The 22,101-nt window shown below is 54.9% G+C and overlaps 1 protein-coding gene across 3 annotated transcripts in view; it reads left to right on the forward strand.

Moving 5' to 3' along the window:
* Positions 1 to 454: 454 nt before the first annotated feature.
* Positions 455 to 22,101, forward strand: part of SYNPO (synaptopodin) — a 62,963-nt gene continuing 41,316 nt past the window's right edge. The window contains exons 1-2 of one of the 3 annotated variants that reach the window (XM_053926585.2): positions 455 to 589; positions 13,550 to 13,595. The gene's annotated coding sequence lies outside the window, so the exon portion shown is untranslated. Of the gene's footprint in view, positions 590 to 12,684; positions 12,753 to 13,549; positions 13,596 to 22,101 lie in introns of those variants that run through there. The other 2 variants (XM_053926586.2, XM_053926587.2) reach the window with 2 other exon arrangements.

Here is a 22,101-nt window from a genome sequence, read left to right on the forward strand (position 1 = left end):
CTCAAACCCAAGGCTGTTTCTCCAAAACCCAAGCTCTCTAGCTGTACTCACTGCCTTGGATGAGGAAAGGACCAGGGCACCCAACAGGGGATGGTTTGGGCCAGCAGGGATTGAGCAGACTTTTACAAGGATGAGCAGAAGGACGGGAAGAGAGAGGAGCATCTAGGAAGTGGGCACAGCTGTAGCCCAGGTACGGAGCCTGGAAGGTACCCGTGAGCCCCAGCAGCAATGAGGAGCAGACCTGTCGGAGGAGGGGCTGGTGACTCAGGGAGCCATGCAAGCTCTGGGCATCTCTCACATTCCTTCTTGAGGGAGGGGCTGACAGGCTTGAGGTGATCCTGGGAACTCTGCCAGGGTTGATCCTAGAGGAGCCACAAGAGGCCCTGAGCTGGGCAAAGGTCTCCCTGGCGTCACTAACCAGGTCCCAAGGAGGGCGGAGCTAGGAGGCCCGGTAGGCTGTGTCACCCCCAGAGAGGGATGCTGTCTGGTGTGGGGGCAGGTACAAGGCTCTGAAGGTCCTCAGGACACATTGGCTTCAAGCTCCTTGGCATGTGCGGCGACTGCAGGCCAGTGTGCCAGGCCGGCAGAGGTGAGTGCCCAGCAGAGGCTGGGAAATGGAGAAGGGAGAGGGGGGAAGGAGAGCCCCAGCTGCACTAGCAGTCAGGCACATCCCCAAATCATGGAGGTCAGAGTTGGACGCTCGGCAGCAGAGCCAGTGAGTGATTCAAGCAGGAACCTCCTAAGCTACAGCCTGTGAGCCCACCTTGCACCCTGATTTCCCATCTTCTAGTCAACTACCTTGCACCGCCTCCTCCTTCACCTCAGTTCAGGTGACCCCTCCTCAGAGAAGCCTGCCCTGATACCTGCCCTCCAACACCCTTCACACCCTGGAGGTGTGGCCAAACTCCTCCAGAAGAACACTATTAGAACTGGAGTCTCTTCGAGCTTAGTTTGGAATTATACTCTCGTTTATAGGGTTATCTGATTGATTTTGTGCGCCTTCTAGCTGTGAGCTCTGAGAGGTCAGGAAGGATGTGTGTCACATTCACCAGAGTACCCGCAGGCCCTGGCCTGTAGCAAAAACCCGAGATATTTGTTGGACAAGTTGGTGGGTGGACAGGTAGATGCATGTGTAAATGCATGGATAGACAGGAAGACGGATGGATGGATGGTTGGGTGGGAGGCTGGGTAGGAGGCTGGGTGGCTGGATGAATGGATGGACGGACGGACGGATGAAAGGATGGGAAGATGGGTGGACCGTTGAGTGAAAGGTTGTGTGGACAAATGGGTGCTGTATGGGAGGTAGGTGAGTGGTAGGGTAAGTAGATAAATGGATGGATGGATGGACGGGTGCAAGTGTGGAAGGATGGGTGGGTACAACTTTGGAACGTTAGACTCTTAGAATGTTAATAATCATGCAACTCTAGACGCAGACTCAGAAAGGTGACGTAGGTTTGTCCAAATCACCCAGCAAATCACGTGACCCCAAATCCCTGGGTCCTTTCTAACCATTGTGCAAACATCCTCTGGGAAAGGGGCCAAATCCCCTTATTCTAGTCCTGTCTCAGTCCGCGACCTGGGTCAAGTACTTGGGCCTCCATTTTCTCTTTAAAAGAAAATGTTGTGAAATCTAGGGTTTCCCTACATTCTGGGGAAGGCCGGCCCCACTGGGATTTGTCAGGCGGGGTACAGAGACCCTCCCTGCACTTCCCTCAAAGCCCAGTGGAACTGTCAGGGCAGACACCAGGCCTCTGCTGTGACAGTGAGGCCCCAGATCTGGAGTGGGGGCGACAGGCTCCCTCTCTCTTGAGCCAGCCTGGCCATCAGCCCTATCTCAGTGCGTGGTTTTCCACTCCCAGGTGTGCCTGGAGGTTGGTGGGGGGAGGATGGGGGAGTGGAAAAGCGGAGGGGGGGGCGGGGACGGGGGGGGGACTGAGGGGGCAGGGCACAGAGGTGTTACAGCTTGTGGAAGGAGCCCCTCCATGATTTTCTGACTTTACACACCCTGCCTGGAACTTTCTCACTCTTCATGCAGCCCCAGGCCCTGAAGCTGGGGAAAGTGTGCTTAAGGGGGCTCCTCCTGTAGTCAGGTCTGAGGAAAAGGGGCTCATTGGTAAGGAAGGGGCCTTTGTGGCAGCCCCCTGAGAAAGTAGTTCTTAAACATACTCAGAGGCCCCGGACACAGGACTGTGGGTGTCACAAGAGAAGGGGATCTCATTTTGTGCTTGTGTGTGTGAAAGAGAGAGACAGAGACGGAGAGAGTGAAGGCAGCTCCATCAGCTCCCTGCCCTGTGACAGAGGTGTCGGTGAGGAGGGGGGAGGGGGCAGGCCAGAGGAGGCTGGGGCAGCAGTCACAAGGACTCCTGGGGCCATAAAACCCGGCTGAGGCCTTTGGACTTTATCCTCTAGAGTAAGGGACCATTTTTTTCAAAAAGCTCTCGCAAGAAACGAAAGGAAAAGAAAACTTACGCACACTCATTGTAAAAAATAAACTTCCTTCCCCCCTCCCCAGTTCCATCCCTAGAAGGCGCCCCTATTGCCAGGTCTCTCAGATCCCTGCGGAGAGATTCCGGGAGGTAGTTATTCTGTGGGTCCATCCCTCCTTTCTGCACAACGGAAGCACGCTCCGCTCACCGCTCTGCGGCGTCGTGCGCTTTACCGGTCGCTTCTCGGCGCTGACTCCACCGCCACGTGCTGTCCAGCTGTATGGACGCCTGCGCTTCATGACCCACTCCCTCCTGATGGGCAGTGACATTTTTTCCTAGCCTTTTGCTTCTACAAACAGTCCTGCAATGAGTATGTCCTTGTTGGTCCCCTTCTGAGCTCATGGGCTGGTGTGCGTGTCAGGTAAATTCCCAGAAGTGATATCGCTAGGTCAGAGGGTCCACGCACCCAACATGCACTCAGCACCCCCAAACTGCCCCCTGGGGAGGTTTCGAGCAGAGGAGTGACAGGCCCGCAGGTCCAGTCAGCGGCTCCCGACGCATTTGGAAGGATGGAGAGAGTAAGGTATGTGGTGATGAGCCCCACAGTCTCGAGGTCTGAGACGGGCTCTGGGATCTTTGAGCGAGGGTTCGCTCTGGGTGTCTGTGAGCTCCCAGCTCTGGTGCTCCCTGGAGGGAGAGAGGAAGGGGCCCCAGTGGACATGTCTCTTTTCTGTGGGGAGAGGCCCTGGCCCCACAGCCCTGCACAGACCGCATCCCCCAGGGTGGCTGCAGGCAGCCGGTGGGGAGAGGACAGGCTGCCAGCAGCTGCGAGGGGCCGAGTTCAGCCAAAGCCCGTGCAGAGGGCTGCCAAGAGTTTCTTCTTCTCCTTTTCCCAAGTCTCATGCTTTGGGCTGGGGCACAGTGTCATCCTCCTGTTTCCTATTACTTTACAAGGCTCCCACGAAAGCGCCCGCGGTGGAGGCCCTTTGATGTCTGGGCCGAGCCTGCCTCCGCCATGGGGAGAAGCATCTTTGCTGAGGATCAGAGCGGTGTCAAGCTGAGATGGTCCCCAGGCTTTCCCTGCCAAGGGCTCCCCTGGCTCCGTTCCAGCCAGGACAGCAGGCTGCTGGAGGGTGCGGAGCGACTGTCACAGCCTGGCCAAGGCCCCTATGCTAGAGCCCAGATAAGGACATAGAGGCCCAGAGAGGGCAAGAGGCTGCCCCAGGCCACACAGGGGACTGGCAAAGTGCTCCCTCTCGGGTGGTGAGCAGAGTTGGGGGAGGCAGTGAAAGGGATTTCTGCTGGGAGCCAATGGAGCCTGGCAGCCTTTGGTTGTTGGTCTCAGTTTCCCCGCCTAATGTCCTCGAACCTTTTCTGGCGGCTGAGGTGGGTGGTTCAATGCCAGTATCTGCAGTCACCCTGCCTGAGTTCAAATCCTGGGGTCTATCTGTTTTAGCTGTGTGACCTCGCTCAGTTACTTAACATCTCTGAGCCTCAACTTTCTCTTCTCTAAACTAGGATAACGACAATCCCCACCCCAGAATGCCTTCGTGAGGGTGAAATGGGAAGAAGATTCAGGAAAGCACTTAGCACAGTGCCCACTACATGGAGAGCCTCAAACTCAATAGCTCTTATCACTGCTGTTCTCCATGACGATAAGAAGGAGCGGGGATGGGTTTCCAAGGAGAAGGGGCTAGTGTGCAGCAGACTTGCTAATACAGGTCCCCACCCTGTCCAGTCATGTTCTAAGGAAGGGCTGGGCCTGCCACTGCAATCCAGGGAATTAGACCCTTCTCTGCTCCTCCTCCAAGTCTCTCCCCTGAGCCTCAGCTGGAAGGGGCTGGGGAGAGGGGGCTAGGCATGGGGTGGGGCCACCAGAGGGGTCTGGGCTGGGAGGCGGGGGTGGGGTGTCTAGGCCATGGCCCTGCAGCTCTAACTCCAGGAGGCAGCCAGAGAGGGAAAGAGGGCTGGTTTCCTGGCAAAGCTGAAAAGCTTCAGATTTGACTTGGAAACGCATTGAGAAGTCCCTGGTGGCTGCCTCCTCAGCAACAGCCTCTCTGAAGTTGAGCCCGGGCCGGGGAGGCTGTTTTGTATAAAGGGGCTCAGGGACCTCAGTGATGGATAAAGGGCTGAAACCTTTCCCCCAGAATTGCAACACAAGCAGCCAGCTGAGCCTCTGCACTTCCCGCAGGCCTGCCCTGGGGGCTGGAGAATTCCAGCCACTGAGTCTGCCTGTGTGGGCAGGGGACCTGGAAGGGGAGGAAGGGGTCCTGCCCCTAGCAGTTCACAGGTGAGGAAGGAGGGAACACCTTTTCAGGTAGCCTCAAGCCTTGTCCTTTAAATTCCACCTTCTTGGTTCTTTTTGTCATATCTGTGTTTAGGATGTGATTTTATTTATATAACAATTTTAAAAAAAATGACCCACTTTTTAAAATCTGAATGCATTTCTTTAAAAAGGAACTCTGCTGCTACTGTAAATAGAAGGCTCGTGTCACTTGCCGTAAAGAGTAACCTCACAAATCCAATACAATAAAAACAAAACAACGTTAAAGTCTACGTAGGGCCTGAGACTCACTCTCTCTCTGATTCAAAAAAGGAGAGCGGGGAGATTAGCAGGCGGGAGAGAAAGGCAGACTAGCGCCTACAAAGACTTTCTCCTTGATCTGAGTTGCCAGACAAGATGCAAGATGCCCAGTTCACTTAATTTTCAGGTAAACAATGAATATTATTTTAGTACAAGCAAGCCCTAAATATTGCATAGGCCACACTTACACTGAAAAAAGTTATTTGTTGTTCATCTGAAATTCAAATTTAATGGGCATCCCGCATTTTTATTTGCTAAATCTGGCCACCCTATCCTTGACGAGTGACAGTTTTAAAAGAACAACATTCTCAGTGCTAGGAGATGAGATGTTTGCATGCAGTGACCCTGTGCCACCAAAAATAATCTTGAGAAAGGCTGTTCTGATTCAAGGTGGAATTAAACCAAGAAAACACACAAGTGTGGGAATTGGGAGGTGGGCAAGAGCGCAGCAGTTGGGGAAATTCTCGGAAGCTCCCTGGGGGGGAAGGAGGCTTTGGGGCTGAATCCCGAGGGCCAGTGAGTTCGAGTTTGGGGCAGCGATCTTGGAGTTCTGAACACCCTTCCCCCCTTCAATTCCAGAGCTTGAGAGACCGAGGACATGCCTCAGGGATAAAGCCTTGACCCTGCTCTCAGAGGACAGAGGGGCTTGTGTTTGAGGAACTGTGGCTTGTGAGCGTGAGTGCCTGCATGTGTTTGCCCAGATCACACCCTCTCGGAACACAAAAGGGCTTTTGAGGGCATCTCTTCTAATACCTCCTTGAGCCCCTGCCTACCCCATGTGGGGATCTAAAACTTGCTTGCACTCCTCCAGTGATGGGGCGCTCACTACCTCTCAAGGTAGCCCTTTCCATGGTTGGGCAGAGTTGACTGTGAGAAAGCCCTTCTTTCGAATGAAACCTGCCTTCCTGTAGCCTTCCATCACCGTAGATTCCTTTCTTCCATCTCTGTAGATTCGGTTCCTCTAGCTTAACAAAGTGCTCCCTGTGCCCCAGGATGGTCCTTCACAGATTTGTCAGCTCTGATGATAGCCCGCTGGACTATAGACCCATTACGAAAATAGACCCATTTCTTTGAACTGTACCACTTACAACTTGATTTCTAGTTCCCTCATTTGCAGGGAAACTGGTCTAGGGCCTGGGACTGGGGCCACTGCCTGGGTGGCCCTAACTTGTGTACTATCTTCCAGTAGGGAGCAGGGGAAGGTGCCCGTGGGGAATGCTGGGAGCCGAGGCAAAGAGAGAACCAGTAGGAGTTGCAGGAAGAGCCCTGAAGAGCTGGGCTCTGTTCCCTGCTCAGTCCTTAATTTGCTGTGGCTTCCAGCAAGTCCCTCTCCTTTCTGGCCTTAGCTCTGCTTTATGTACTGTGAGAGGCTCAGCCTATTCCCATGGGTAAAACCTTCTGTGCCTATTCTGATTGACTGGTGCTGCAGAGCCCAGGCCTGGAGTTCTGTGACGAGAAGCATTCTGAGGCAGTGCCCGGGTTCCATGGGAAAACGGGCCGTGTGTGGGAGGTGGGATGGAGGTCTGGGAACTGCATGTGTGCGGGTTGTGGCCTCAAGGGGTCTGCCAGCTCTAGCAGTGTGTGGCTCTGGGGTGACAAAGCCAGAGGAACCGAGATGATGGGTGAAGTCAGGTATGGGAGGAGCTGTCCCACTGGGAAGAAGGAGGGGTCCTGAGTGGTTATGGCGGCCTGACCCTGTCCTCTGCAGCCTGCAGACTATCACACGAGTGTTTGCCCACGCCCTGCCACCCAGACGGTCAGAGGACAGAGGCCCTCTGTGGAATCCTGTGAGCAGGCCAAAATTCAGGCTGGAGGGTGGTGTGGGAGGTGGCAGGGGAGACTGGCAGGGTGGGGCAGGGGGAGTGCAGCTGGGGCTTCTCTGCCAGGGGGAAGGTTTTCAGGGAAAAAAACAAGGGTCAGAGCTGGGGCTTGGCTGCTACACAAAAGGGCTTTCTCCCTGCAGGGTCTGGAGGCTGGAAGGGGGAAAGCCCAGGCTCTGAGTATCTCAGAGGGGTCGTTCATATGGAATCCCCAAGCTGGGAAGGATCCCTAAAAGTCAAGAAGCCCTCCACAGCATGTGGACAGGCCTTCCTGCCAGATGGCATCTTTTACCCTCGAACATGGTCAGAGGCGGGGTCCCACCACTATCCCAGCTTTCCCCTGGGCCCCTTCCTGGTTCTCCTGCTACCTTACCATGCGGCCTTTGCTAAGGCCCTTCCCATCCCTCAGGGTCTCAGTCTCCCCATCTGTATGGGGAAGGACTTGAACAGATGGCCTCTAAAAGTCCTCCCAGGTCTCACATTCGGTAATTCAGATTCTTCTGGCTGAGGATAATAAGCTCTAATGGTTTACTTTCCTACTTTCCCCTTAGTTTATCTCTCACCCACCTGGCGAGCTGGGCACGGGGAGCACAAGCCCTCCAGAGTTTCAGAGGATGAAATCAAAGCCTGTGGTGTGCACACCCCCAGGGGTAGGGGCTAAGGAGCGTGGGACAGCCAACTGCTTCACCTGGTTTCCTACATGGATGTCCACGCAGGAACTGTTGTGAGAAAAAATACCTATGTCCCCACATCTGCAAGTCGTGCTCTTCCAAGAATTCTGCGGAGGGAGCTAAGAAGGGCCCCTCCTCAGCTGCGCAAGTTCTGGGTTAGGTAGCTTTTCCTGGGGTTTAGGCAGGACTCTCAGGTGTCCAATGGCAATAAAGAGGATTTGCAGAGTTGCGACCAGAGACAGTTAGCTGGTGACAGTTTCTGAATGGAGGTCGGACACTTTCACAGCACACAGAACCACAAAGTACGCAGATGTCAGTACCACAGAAGGTTGATGCTGGAAGGATCTTTAGAGCCACCTGGTCCGACCTTCCCTCCTTGCCCTTTGCTGAGGGGAAACTGAGGCCCAGAAAGCAGAAGGGATTTGGTGCAGGTTATACAGCATCTGTGACAGAGACAGGAACAGAACTTGGGTCTCCTAACTTCCCAGACAGTTTTGGCCCAGCCCATGTTACACAGGGGCAGCAAGGTAGGGGGACAGGGGAGGGGGAAGAAAGAGTGGGCTGGGGGCCTGGGGACAGCCAGACAAGAGGTATGTGGGGGGCAGCCGCCTGCTGATAAGAGACCCACAATGCCATTGCAAAGGGATTTTTTTTTATCAAGATGTAGTTTTCCCGCTGCAGACACTTCTCTTTCTCATGCAGACTATGCTGGTCTCCGCGATAAGGCACCTAGACATGTTCACACTAAGGCAGCCAAAACATGAGGCAGGAGGAAAAAATTCCCCTCTTAATCTCCCCCCACCCCAGCCCACTCCCCCCTCATTTCCTCTCATTCTCTCCAAGTTCTCATGTGCCCCCCCACCCCCCTCCCTGGGGCTGGCTGGCCTCTTCCTGCCTTCCAGTAAGTCAGCCCAAAGGAGCCAGGAAGGTATGTGGCCCAGAGGAGGTCAAAGGAGAGAAGCGTGGAGGGCCTCCCCTGGCAACAGAGGCTCAGGCCACACAGTCTCCCAAGACAGCATGCAAGGGGGACAGCAGTGGGGGATATGTTTTTATGGGATTCCCTCGGAACCTTCTCTCCCTGCCCCCACAATCTCTGAAAATGAAACGCAGAGCTCTCTCCGGTCTGGGGTTTAAGCTAGAGGAGATTAGCACTTTCCCCTCTGCAGATTCCCTACTCGGTGACCTGCACTCCTGGCCCCTAATCTAAGGCCTGATGGGATTCTGGGGAAGGGGCTACCCTGCCTACTTCCATCTAAAAGTCCCGGGTTTAAGAGACCTGGCCAGAGAGGAGATCTAGAACCCACCAGTTCCTCCTGGAGCAGTGCCTTCTGCTCTCTAGATCTCTTGGCCTCAGTTTCCCCATCTTCCCACTAAGGAGGTTGGACTCGGATGTCCTGGCCCCCAAATCCAACCTTTGGCTTTTTCAGAAGACTTGTGTGTTCTGTCTCAGGCTTCGTGGGTGCTTGGCAAATTGGCTGCATGGCCCCCGTGTATCAGGACCCCGCCCCTGCTCCGCTCAGGAAGTCCACCCCGCTCTTCACATCTGGATGGAATTTACCCCCCAAAGCAACTCAATTACCGGTGATCTGATCAGGACGGCTCATGTGTCAGTGGGGGCCCTGGTGAAGGCTGCTCTGCCAGAGACAAGGGTGCTTGGGCCTGAGGTCCATGCCTCTCACCGCCTGGGTGTCTTCCTGAGGTCCCTGGGGAGCCAGAGCTCGGTCACCAGTGTCCTGCTGAACTGGGGCTGGAGATCCAAAAGGGGCTGCCACCTCCTGCCCTGTCTCAGTCCCCCTACTCACTGAACACCTGAATCAGCACCCAGAAACCAGAGGGACAAGGAAGGTGGGGTATGACTTTTACACCAACTGGCCTGGCCAGGTGCCCAGCCAGGGGAGCCTCTGAGGGTGGTAGCCTCGTGACTTGTCTTCTGTTCTGCTCCCTAGGGTGCCTGGGTGGTAGAGGCTGGCGCCTCCCTGCAAGGCTGCAACAGTGAGGTTTTGGGAACCAAGTGTAGGGCCTTAGTGTGCCCTCCTTGGGAAGGAGGTGATCCCTCCTGTTTTCCTGCAGCTTCTGCTAAGTAGGGGCAGTGGGCTTCGGGGTTTCCAGTTTCTTCAGGCCTGAATTTCTCATCTCTTATTCTGAACCCATTACTCGAGAACTGCTTTCCCCACCCCTCACCATCTGCATGCACAGGGGGGCTCCTGGGCCCAGGCGCTCTGGCTGGAGTGCACTGCACTCATATCAGAGGGGCCTCCTGGGAGTGGAACCACCAGGCTGTCTAAGGGTGGGAGTGAATCGAGCCAGACTGGAAACAGAGGGGGTCAGAATCCTCATGCGCATCAGCAGCAGGATCACACCTGGAGGGCCCCCTGCCCTCCAGGTGCCACATATGGCCACAGGCTCTGCAAGACTGATGTGGCAGCACGTGCGCGCACAGGCCCACACACACCACCTCCTTCCGTCAGAGACTCTCACCAGGCCCAGTCCAGTGTTCGCTCCAGCAAATGTCCATTAATGCTCAGCTCTGATATGGGGACAGTGGAAAGGCGGGGCCTGAATCTCACCCTTCCAGGGGCTCGTACTGTCTGGGGCGAGAAAACACTGACCTAAAAGGCAGGGAAGAGCAGGGCTGCAGCCAGGCAGGCCGCACTTGGCTATGGGCTCTGCCACGTTCGGGTTGGGTGGCTTCAGGCAAACATGTGGCCTCCCTACCAGCCTCCTTGGAGCAAGCAGGCAATGCCCGTGAACTCCAGCACGGTGCCTGGCACAGAGCACAGGCGCCACGAGTGGCTGTTATTATTGTCTCATGAAACAATTAGCATTGCGACTACAGCCTCTCACTTACCCGGAAACCTTCTGATGCAGAATGCAGCCAAGAACTCATATGAAGCCTCCTTCTGAAAAGGCCTCTGAGCTGTCCCCACTCGAGTGGCAAGTTCACACATCCAAGTTCACTGACCTGTCTCATCAGCGAGCTGATGATAAGAGAGGGAGCTGATGGTAGGAGGGGAGCAGATGACAGTGGTGGTAGCTCAGATCACTGGGGGACAGGAAGGCTTCTGGGGGCCTGAGGACCCCACTGACACTGGCTTGGGAAAGGCGGGAGCACTCAGGTGGGGACCAGGTTCCCAAGACTCTTGAATGTCCCTCTAACTTGTTGTCCGCACTTGGGCAATGGGGACCTGCTATGGGGTCACTGAAGGGAGGTGACAAGATGCAAGGGCTTCTTTGGGAAGTTGCCTCTGGGGGCTGATGCAGCGTTCATTGAAGGGCACCCCTGGAGATGGGGCTAGGCAGGACCCGTTGGAACCCGGACAGGATTTAATGCCGGGGTCCATCCACAACACGAAATTCCAGACAGGGAACTCGCCATACCCCTTATTTCACAGAGCCTCCCTCATTCAGTGACGTGCTTATCACCACTTCACAGAGGAGAAACACTATGTCCCTAGACAGGGGACCTCACACTGTCAGTAGCAGGTTGAGGCCAAGAACCCAGTTCTCCCGCTCCTGCGTCAAAGCCCCTTTTTTCATGGAGGGGTCAGGGTGCTCTGCCTGCCTGTTCACATGAAACGTGAAGACGCTTGGTGGTGGCACAGTGCTGGCAGTCTTGGGAACAGGGCGAGGGCCAAGCGGGGTGTCCCCTGAAGATTCTGACCACCGACTGACCTCAGGAAGTCCTGGTTGGAGGACCAGCTCCTTTACTTACTACCAGTGTGGCCTGGGAAGCTTCTGGACCCTGCGAGCCTCAGTTTACCCCAAATGGAGAGAAGAGGCCTGCAGAGAGGGAGGCTCTTTTTCTCCTGGGAGCCCTGGAGGGCGTGGCCTTGGCTCCCGGTCACAAATGCAGCCCCTGTGCCTGTATGGGGCTTGGTGTGTACTGGGAGCTCAACATCATCATCATAAGCTGTTCACATTACGGGCACTTGCTATGTGTCCAGCACTGTGCTAACTAAACTAAGTGGATGGTCAGTTAGTGAGAAGCAGGCTGCACTCTAACAGAAGTTGGAAACTGAGGCTACTGCTGGGGGTGGGGCTGAGGGAAGGGGAGAAAACTGCAGGCTGGGAGGAAAGTGCACTCACCAGAAGCAGCTGGGGAATCAAGCAGGCCAGCAAGCACAGGCTCTGAAGACCCAGGTTCAATTTTCTGCTCTGCCATCATCTTGCTGTGTGACTTTGACCAAGGCTCAGCCCTCTCTGGGCCTCTGGTTTTCCTCCTGGAGGACACATGGAGGGCACAGGACACCTGGAGCCAAGCTGTCAGGGTGGGAGGCTCCCATACCTGAAGCCTCCAGGCCTGTTGGGATCTGCCAGCCTGAAGGGGATTTCCTGGGACCGGCCCAGTTCCCAGCCTTGCTGCAGTCTCCCCTGGATGGGTGCCCAGAGTTGGGGGGGTCCCAGAACAGCCCTCCAATGGGAAAGGCAGGCGGGCACTCTCCCAGAGCACACCTTGGCCCTCCTTCTGGGGCTCTAGGGTCTCTCTGCCCCCAACCCTGAGATAGAAGAGTGGGGGATCTCTCCTGTTGAAAAAAGAAGGCACTGCCCCATGGCCTCAAGATCCTGATTTGCTGTGTGACCTCAGGCAAGTCCCTGCCCCTTTCTGGGCCTTGGTCTCTTGTCTCTGAAATGAGGAAGGCAGAGGTTTCCAGGTTCTTTCCGAACTAACTTTCTGGAGGCAGGGATATTAGGAAAGAGAACTGGGATGGAGTGGGGGGGACTGGGTTCCAGGGACTTGCTTTTCCCGATAAAGAGCTAGAGGCAGAAGGGAGAGAAAGAGAGCGGCGGGAGGAAAGGAGCCCCACAGCCTCCAGGTGGCTGTTCGAGGGGGCAAGGCAAGCCTGAGGTTTTGGAAACATATTTATTTTTAAGTGTCCGGTGTCACTGGGGCCGTTTTCGGAGGTTTTGAAATGCTCCAGAAGTCAGCCTGGGCATGTGCGTGTGTGCTGAGCCGAGCATGGGCTGTATTTATTCATCCTTTAGCCCGAGCCCTTAAAAATATAGACGGCTAATGTCTTCAGTATGTATGAAATATCCCATATGCTCAGAAACAAAAGGGGCTCTGTTATTAAAGTTTCATTTCCACACGCCCCCTCCCCTCCCTCCCGCCCGCCCCCCTGACACCCTGCCCTCCTCCCATCCTGCTCAGCCTGCTGGAGACAGAGCAGGATCGAGGAGGCAGGCGGGCAGCCGTGGCCGGAGCCCGGGCACAGCCGGGCCCTGTGTGAGTGTGTGCGGATGCTGGCTCCAGGTGAGGGGAGGCCTCGGAAGAGGACAGCAGAGTCTTCCAGGGGAGAGGGGTCTTGGGGGTCCCCAGGATGGCCAGGGGAGGAGTGGGGGGTGAGGTGGCCCTTCTTGTGGCCGCCACTGGGGCCGGGGCCCTGGCAGGGCCCCGCTGTCTGGGACGGAAATGCCCGCTCTGCTGCTAACTGAAACCACATGTGTCTCCAGGCAGCGGGACAGAGACGCCGCCAAGCCTGGGGCTTGGGGCTCTGGGGGGAGGAGAGATGCAGGCTGGCCCCGCTGTGTGCCTCGGGGTGGGGTGTGTGAAGGGGCCCCCCTTAGAAAGGGTGGGGGTCTTTTGCATCTGTACAAGTGACAGCGTGTCAGAGAGTGAGTGTCTATCTGAGTTCAGTGTGTGTGTGTGCATGTTGCATGGATGAGTGTGTATGTGAACATGTAAGTGTGTATGTGAACACGTAAGTGTGTCTGCTGGTCAGTGGAGTGTCCCACTCACAGAGCTGAATTGGCCCTCTTCTTGGCCTCCTGTGGCCTGAGTCCTGGGCAGACTTCTACCTGTCACCCAGAGCCTGGTAGTCTGCTGGCTGCCTCCCGAGAGGCTCCGCTAGGGTGAGGAGACACCGCAGCGGGTGGCGGCCTTTTTTCTGGGACTCCCCTGTGGCCGCCATCCTCCTTCGCTCTTTTTCCTCCAGCAAGTTCTGTTGTCTCACACCTGCCAAACTACCTGTTTCCAAGCGAGAAAGGTTGAGGCAGAGAGCAAGGGGCTGCGAACAATCTCCCACGCGCGTCTGTTTTCATCTTTTTCAGAATGCTCACCGCCGGGAGCGTGGCATGTTCACGGTAGCCCTAGAAGGTGAGAAAACCAAGCCCAAGAAAGGAGATGTTCCCACAGCATCAGGGAGACACTCTGGGGGCTGTCCAGGCCTGGAGGGGGTCAGAGGATTTCTGGGACGTGGGCTCAGCCTGGGGGAAAAGCCTAGAGGCTGCACTCAGGTTCTGTGGCAAGTGGAGGCCCAGGGGGAGCTCAGTTCTAGGTCTTCTTTCCCTAAGGAGCGAGCCTGGCTGGGAGCTGGGCTCTGGGTTCTGGGGGTGGCCTTGCCATGCCTTCTGTGGGTGTTGGACAGGTCTTCTCAAATCTCCAGGCCCCAGGTTTCCCCATCTCTACAGAGCAAGGCTGAGAGCCAAGAGAGCATTTCCCAAAGGGTGGTGTGCACCTCTCTGGCAGCTCATGACGTGGTGCCATTTAAGAAGGATGGTTGTTTTCACCCATGTTAAGGAAAAATACACAAAAGTATATCAGACCAGAGAGTGGATTCCAATAAAATGTAAACTACCTAAATGAATGAAGACTGGGGGCTGCTGGAAGATTCCCGGGTCCTGTGCATGTCGGCACCAGGCTGTCTTTAGGCTTTGACCATTTTAAATGACCACAGGGGAGTCAGTTCTGGCTGTCAAGGACCCCAAGATGCAATCTGCTGTGTAGACCCTCTTTGGGTCCCCACAAAATAGCAGCCCTATAATTCTGTGATTAGAGTGAAAAGCTCAGTTGTCATCTCAGTGTGTGTGTGTGTGTGTGTGTGTGCTCTCGCCCACGCGCGTGTGATGTGTGGGAAGGGACCTGGGATGGCATAGGTAGAGCTGGGAGAAAAGAAAGATCAGCCCATCCCTTTGATCAGGGCTGGGCACCCAAGGTCAAAGGCAAGGAGTTTGGGGAAAAGATTGTTCTCTAACTGACATTTTCAAGTGCTTTGGCCGGCGTCAGCCTTGCTTTGAATTGCCAGGGTGGGTGAGTAAGCCAGGGGCCAGTCTGGCTTCAGCCTTTCCTGCCATTCAGCCTTGGCTGCCTGGCCACTTGGCTGCATTTTACATGCCAACCCAGGACTGACCTGGGAGGGGTGCAGGGGTGTGGAGGACCCCCCAGTTACTTCTCCAGGCTGGGCTGGTTGGAGCTGGTGTCACCAAGGACGTGCCCCTGCATGCCTCCCCTCGCCGAGTGGCCCGCTCTTGCTCTTATTGTTACTCACATCGATGACTGTTTATCTGTGGATCTTCACTCGTGACTCGTTCCCTCCGCAGCTCTCTAAGCAAACACATCCCTGCCCTTCTGCAGCGGGTGCAGCTTCCCAAATAGTTCTTTCTTGTCTTGTCCTGCAACAGGCAGAGGGCACCAAACTTTGGCTCAAGGATGGGGATGGGGATTGAATTCATGGGGTCAAGGATGGGGATGGGGATGGGGATTGAATTCATGACCCCTTCTTGGGGAGGCAGCAGGTACAGAGGAAGGAGCCCAGGGCAAGCTCCTTGCCCTCTCGGGGTCTTGGCGCCTCAGACGTCCCTCTGGCCCTAGAAGACATTGTCCTCTGTGAGTCTGAAGGAACCTCCAGCTCTGTCCTAGGATGGAGCGACATCTGTCTATTTCTAGGGGGTTCTTTTTCTCTAGAAGCATGCCTTCCCGGCAGTGGGGGGTAGGGAGAACCCTGTGAGCTTTGGGGCCAGGCTGCCTGGAGCAGGGGTGGGTCACATGGAGTCATCCGCACTCTTGGGACCAGGTTCAAAGCTGTTTCAAATCCTGGCGAAGCAGCTGGCCAGGGTCAGGGGCACATTCCCAGCTTGCAGAACTTATCACTTTCTAACTAACCTTGTGGGTCCTGCAGCTACACCCAAGGTCAAGGGCAAACAGAGACTGGCTTTATGACGCATTGGGCAGCTTTGCGGGCATCGCTCTAGAGAGATACGCCTGCCCAGGGAGTGGGAGGTGGCACTGCTTAGAGGGCAGGATGTGGGTTTAAAGAAACATTCCCTAATGAAACATTCTCAATTGGAAAATGGAACTGTTTATATGACCATGGTCCCCTTAAATATGTCACCCTTGGTAGGCTAAGCCTGGGTTCAGAGGGAGGCCAGGGACTCTAGTTAAACTTAGGTTACCCACTCCCAGGGATGCCCCGGGGCTCCCCTGCGTTATGTTCCACCTTGCTTTGTGTTTCCTGAGTTCTGTAAAGGCAGAGTGTGGGCTGGTGACAAAGCAGTTTGTCTACAGAGCCACATCCAGGTCTACGGATGATGACAATATTGACTCCAGGCGTCAGGGAGCTGAAGTTTGCTGTTGGGTGAGGGAGAGAGATAAAGGAGCAAAGAGGTTGGGGGTACCTGCGCCCTGCTCCCGCTGCAGCGGTGGGTCCGCGCCAGGTCGCTGCATGTCCTTGGCTCCACTTTCCTGATCTGTAAAATGGGTTGTCGTGAAGAGTCAAGAGATGATGCACACAGGCCCTGGCACACACGGTGCCTGGGACTCATTGAATAATAGGTCACAGGTATCAGGCCTGTCAGTAGCTCTGCTGGCCGAAGGGGAGAGTGTCACTATCATTTTACATAAGGGAGAGTGACTCTGAGTGATGTGCCCTGAGATGAGGGAAGGGCGCCGACGCTTTCTCAGGCTTCGGCACCAGTCCCAGCCATACCCTTCCTGGCCGTGTAACCTCAAGAAGGTGACTTAACTACTCTGAGTCTCAGTTTCCTCATCTGTAAAATTGGGAAAGAGCTAGAACCTACTTCATAGAGTGGCTGTGGGGATTAAATGAGCCACCCTAAAGCTCCTGGCACATAGTAGGTGCTCAGTGAATACTACCTAGCTGAACAGGAACCTGGTGGCCTGAGGCCTGGCCCTGGGCTGACCCTCTCAAATGGTCTCTCTGGTCTCCAGTGAGGGCCACAGCCTTTGTGGATGGTAAAACCAGGGACCAGAGGCTTGGGAGCCCCAGGAGGGCTTCTGCCCCAGGCACTAGTTTCAGATCTTGCCACAAACACTGACAGACACCTCCTGGGAGAAGGCCGTGCCTCAGTGCACAGGCCTGAAGGGCAGGGCCTTGGTATTCATCAACATTGCCAGCAGGAGTACGGGATGGTTTCCTCCTGGAGGAAACCAGGAAACTGAGGCTGGGAGAGGGGAGGGGGCCCATGTGGGGTCAACGTGGCAATGAGGCCACCTTGGAGGGTAGAGGCAAGAAACTGGGAAACCACTGTGGGGTGAGGGGAAGGGGAGGGCCCTGCACCTACCCTGCCAGGGCCTCCCCACCCCATGCTCTGCTCACTGGGAGCAGGAACTGGTTAAAGGGGAACAGGGAAGGAGGGAAAGAAAGCAAACAGCCAGAGAAAAGCCTGGAGCTTGAAGTGCTGGGATTGTTTGGTCTGGCTGAGCCACCTCCTGGGCCACTCCCAGCAGCTCTGCAGACAGACTCCCACACCCCGCTCCACATGTGTTCGTGTGCGCACACACAACACATACCTGCCCGCAGACACACGACATGGAAGCCCCAAGGTGCCAGGGCGGAGGCTTTCTGAGGTTCCTTCTAGCTCACCCTCGGTGTCCCCCCACCGCCACCCCCAATCACTGACACACCAGCACAGCCCCTCACTGCAGCCACCAGAACACCTGCTGTGCATACCTAGAGCTCTACACTCTTTACTTATATGAACTTGTTTAATCCCCCCAGCAGCCCTAGGAGGCAGGCACTGTAATTACCCCTGGTTTGCAGATAGAAAAACCGGCGCAGGGAGGTGAAGTGACTTGCCAGAGGTCACAGCGTTGGTTCAGCGGCCCCCAGGGAGCAGAGCTCCTTGGCGGACTGCTGCCCCACACTGTTTCCGAGGGCACTGGGCTCTGGCTCTGGGCCAGGCACTGGGATCAGCGCCGTCGCCCGTTCTATCCCTGTCCTGTGAAACAGCAACATGATGTTGCCCTTTTCTCAGGCTCAGGGAAGGGCCGTGGACACGGAGCGTGGAGGAGCAGCACTGGGTGGTCTACTGTGCGCTGAGCCAGGCTGCAGCGCGGGGAGAGGCAGGGGTTGGGTTGGACAAACCCTCGGCTCTGCGGGGTTAGGCTCAGTGCCCTCCAGCCTGCTCCTGCAGCTTCTTCTGCCGTAGCCCCCTTTCCTCATCTGCCCGACCGCTGGGACTGTGTCTCCATCCCTGGACCTTGCACGTCCAGTGTGTGACACCCTCACACTCGTTCAGCCAGCCCACCATTGCCTCAACAAGTGTGCCCCGCGCATCCTTAGTAATAGATCTGGATAACTGTTGACAAAACATCTTTCCCTTTCATTATTGTATTTAACCCTGCATGTGTGGGGGGAGGGGAGGGGATGATTACTTTCTTTTATCTCTGCTCCACCACTCACTGAGAGTCCTCTCCAGCAGAGGCCCAAACTAACATACTAGAGCCCTCATTGGGCTCAAAGCTTCTTGTTGGGGGAATGAATGCCAAGCAAGACAGACACGGCGCCATCCCTGGAGGAACCAGAATCATGACCAGTGCTTCCTGAGCCCGTCCCGTGTGCCTGGCACCAGCCCGGGGCTTCTCCCACATCCCTTCCTTATAGCCCCACGTCAATGCCTAGGAGATGACGCTATTATTGGTCCCCTTTTTCAGAGGGGGAAGCTGAGGCTTAGGGAAGCTAAATCGCTCCTCATGGCCCTTGTCTCCCCCACCTTGCATTATGGATATTCCAACCCCTGTCTGAGGCCCTGCTGCCCCCACCAGACTCCTTGACGGCAGGAGCCACTTCGGTTTTCCCTCTCTTCTCTGCGTGATGTCTTGCACGATGCTGGCCCCCAGTGGCACCAGGGAGTGTTTCGTACATTCAGCTGGGTTAAATGAAACTTTGGGAAAGAAAGGGAGAATATAGCAGAGAAGAGAGGGTTAGTGGGGAGCACCAAGCCAAGGGCAGACAGAAGCATGATTCAGTGTGAGTGCTGGGGGCCACCTTCAAAGACCACGGCACTCAATGCCTCCCCAACCCACACACAATTTTTGGACTCCCTCTAGACTAGCCTGCCAAGGAGTTTCCCAGGCTCTGCTTGTTCACCACCAGTGACAGGCAGCTCAGCCCCTGTTGAGAGGCATGAGGTAATCCAGTGAAATAACTCAGCTTAGCGCCACATGGTCCCCTGATAGCTGATCTTTACTGAGTGATTTCTCTGTGCTGGGCACATTAAATCCACACCAAAACCACGAGAGGTAGTACAATTATTATCCTAGTTTTACAGATGAGGAAGCCGAGGCACGGAGAGTTTTGTAACTTGCCCAGGGTCGCACAGCTCGTAAGTGGCAGAAAGCAGAATATGACTCACAGCCAGGGTGCAGCCCCAGGGAGCACCAGACAGCGGGCCCTCCGGACCTCCGGGCCGGCACTGTGCAGCTGCATCAGTGCAAGCCCGGGTGTCATTTTAAGGGTTCAAGCAGCCACACTGAAAAAGGAAAAAGGAACAGGTGAACAAAGGAAGCTCTAAAATTTATTTTAGTAATACATGTATTTAAATCCAAAGCAGCATCATTTTAACATGTAGTAAATCTGAAAAATGTTACTAATAAGACATTTTACATTCTTCTTTGGGTACTAAGTCTTGGAAATCCGGTGCGTAGTCTCTGTTTCCAGCACATCTCAACCGGAACTCACGACGAGTGCCCAGTAGCGCACGTGGCTAGGGGCTCCGTACCAGTCTGCGCAGTTCCACACTAGACTGACTGTCTTTAAGGTGCTTACTGTGCTGTATCCTAGTGCATAGGAAGAGTGCGATACATGTTATCCACTCTTGTGATTATTTTTTATCACTGGCTGTTGTTGATGGTGGTCTAGGGGGAAGCTGGGCTGGGGCTTCCAGAAACTGACGTTTCTATTCGTAATCTGAGTCCTCCAAGCCAGCAGCTGGATGGCCCCCAGGCTGAGCCAAGCTGGGAGCCCTTGGCCTCTGGGATGAGAGGAGGCAGCCTAACTCTTTCTAGGAGAAGAAAGAGAGAGACCAGACTGAAGTCTCTCCATCTCCCCAGCCGGCCAGCTGAGCACCACATGAAGTGAGGCCTCTTTGGGGTTTATAAACGCATGGCCCATCTGCCTGGAGCGTGTGGGGCAGCCAGGCGCACATCTGGAGGGGAGAGGCCCAAGCCCTTCCTTCTGTGGTCCCTGGAAGCAGCGCCTCCTGCACGCTTTAGGAAGATTAGGCCTTTACACAGAGCAAGCAAACATGTCCCCACCACTGATTTAACACAATTTCCCCCCATGAGTTAAATGAAGCAGGAATGAGGGGTCCATGCTGCCCCCTACCTCTCTGTGGTTTCCGGACAGCTGCCGAGGGCTTGCGAAGAGACAGGCAATGTGAGCCAGCGGTTCCCAAACCTGTCTGCATGTTGGAATCACCTGGAAAATTTCACAAATATACTGGTGCCCCCAGAGGTTGTGCCTGAATGGTCCAAAGTGTGGCCAGGGCTTTGGAATGTGTCAAAGATCCCCCTTGATCTAAATGCAGGCAAGTTTGGAAAGTGCTGTGTTAGCCCCTAGAGCCACAAGCTCACTTAGCCCTCACAGTAGCTACGGTGCAGGTGTGGTTATGGTTCCCACTTTCTAGATGGGAAAGTGGAGGCTCACAGCCCAAGTTCAGCCAGCCAGGAAGTAGGCGTGGTAGGAATCCATCAGCCAAGGACTTGATCAGTGGCGTGCTGGTAAACACTTAACAACTGGCTCTCTGGGAGGAAAAAAGAGCCCCGCTTTGCAGCATTTGCCCGTCTGCCTGGGGTAACGGCTCCCACTGTGGCCGATCCTAAGCTACCGGAGTTGGGAAGTGATTCCCACAATCGGCTGCTGGGTCAGTTTGGCAGCCCCAGCGCACAGCTGGGCCACTCTGTGTGGTGAATAGGAGGTCCTATTGAGTGGGAGGTAGGTACAGTCGGTAATTGTCTGAATCTTTAGTCATAAAACCCTCTGCCAAATGAAAATTTTAGAACCTCGATATACCTAACAGGTAAAAAGCCGTATGTTATCAGTAGAGGTTTATTTTATAAACTTAAATCACAATATCTTGCTCCTGGTCAAACTGGCGAGGCCAGTGTGACCCCTCAGATGGGGTGAGAGGGATGTGTGAGCATGGGCAGCAGGTAGCATGAGAAGCGGCTGCTTCTCAGAGCCAGGAGCCTGTGCCCCAGGCCCACCTCTGACCCTCACCAGTGGCTGTGTGGCCTTGGGCGAGTCCCCGCTCACTCTGGGCCTCCATTTTTCATGTGCCCAAGAGGAGAACAGACTCCTGGGGTATAGTCCCAGGCTGACTTTGGCCCTGCCCCACCTCCTACCTGACCCCAGCCAGCCTTGACCCCATATTTATAGCCATGACTTCAGTTTCTCCAGTTCTGCTGAAGCTGGTTCCCTGGTCCACATATTTATAAACCCAGCAGGGCAGAAATAGATGTGACGTGCAGGGGATTTGGCTGATTTTGTGAGCAGGCTGGATTCAGGGCATCCATTTCAACCAGGCTCGAGTCCCTGTGCATGCTGGTTGCTGGGATTCGTGGGCAATCCAGAGCTGGAAGGGTGCTTACAGACCCCAGGCTCAGCCCTCAAATTGTGTGGTTGGTGGTCACTGAGACCCAGGAGTGGAGAGTTTGCCGAGTCCTAGAAGGCATGGCAGAGCCAGGGCCCCAGTGAAGGACTCTTTGAGCTGTGCAAAACAGCCTCTCCTCAGACCTCCAGACCTACCCCCTTAGGGTCCGCCCCAGCTCCCAGGCACCCTCAGGTCCCAGCTTCATTGTTTTCCTGCTCCGGGACCATGGGCATGGGTTATCCTCCCTGGGCCTCCATTCCCCCATCTGTTAAATGGGCACAGTAGTTGGGGCTGGCCTCGTGAGGTTATTTTGGGCAGTAAACAAGGTCATACTATGTATCAGTACGGAGCCCAACACATAATCAATGTTTAATGAATAGCCACATTTTGATTACATCAAAATGTTCTGATGTTCTGATCACATCTTCAGTCACCCCTTGGTAAAAATGGCAATTATAATGGCAAGAAAGTCCATTCTACCAAGAAAGTCGCATCTTTCTGAGCGCTTCTGAAGTTAATTGATTTAACCCTCACAACCGCTCTGCGGTAGCATCGTGCTTGCCCCACACCTCACCGTGTGCCATGGGCGCTACCCTGAGGAGGCTCCCTACCAGTGGAAGGAACTGGGGAAAGAATGTTCTCGGAGAAATAATGCCAATATGTGAAGTCGTGCTTTGCATATACCAGATCATACAAAATACTGGTCTTAACTGGCAGGCATGTTCCCAGTGGACATCAAGGTTCTAAAGTGGTGAGCAATTGGATAGTCAGAATATTAGCATGAAAAATATATCTCCCAGGGCCCCGCAAGGCTTGTGCTCCTGAGTTTGCCCCTAACGTTGATTTTATGTATTGGTAGTCACATATGAGAAGCTAACACAACAGTGAACTTGAAGTACATATGCCATTCAAAACACAGGATGGCACCTGTTGAGGTGCCGTTTTTTATAGTAATACCACTGCTTTCTCTGTCCTAACGATCCACTGCAGGA

The sequence above is a fragment of the Desmodus rotundus genome, chromosome 6 (assembly GCF_022682495.2).
Source record: "Desmodus rotundus isolate HL8 chromosome 6, HLdesRot8A.1, whole genome shotgun sequence".
Classification (NCBI taxonomy): Eukaryota; Metazoa; Chordata; class Mammalia; order Chiroptera; family Phyllostomidae; genus Desmodus; species Desmodus rotundus.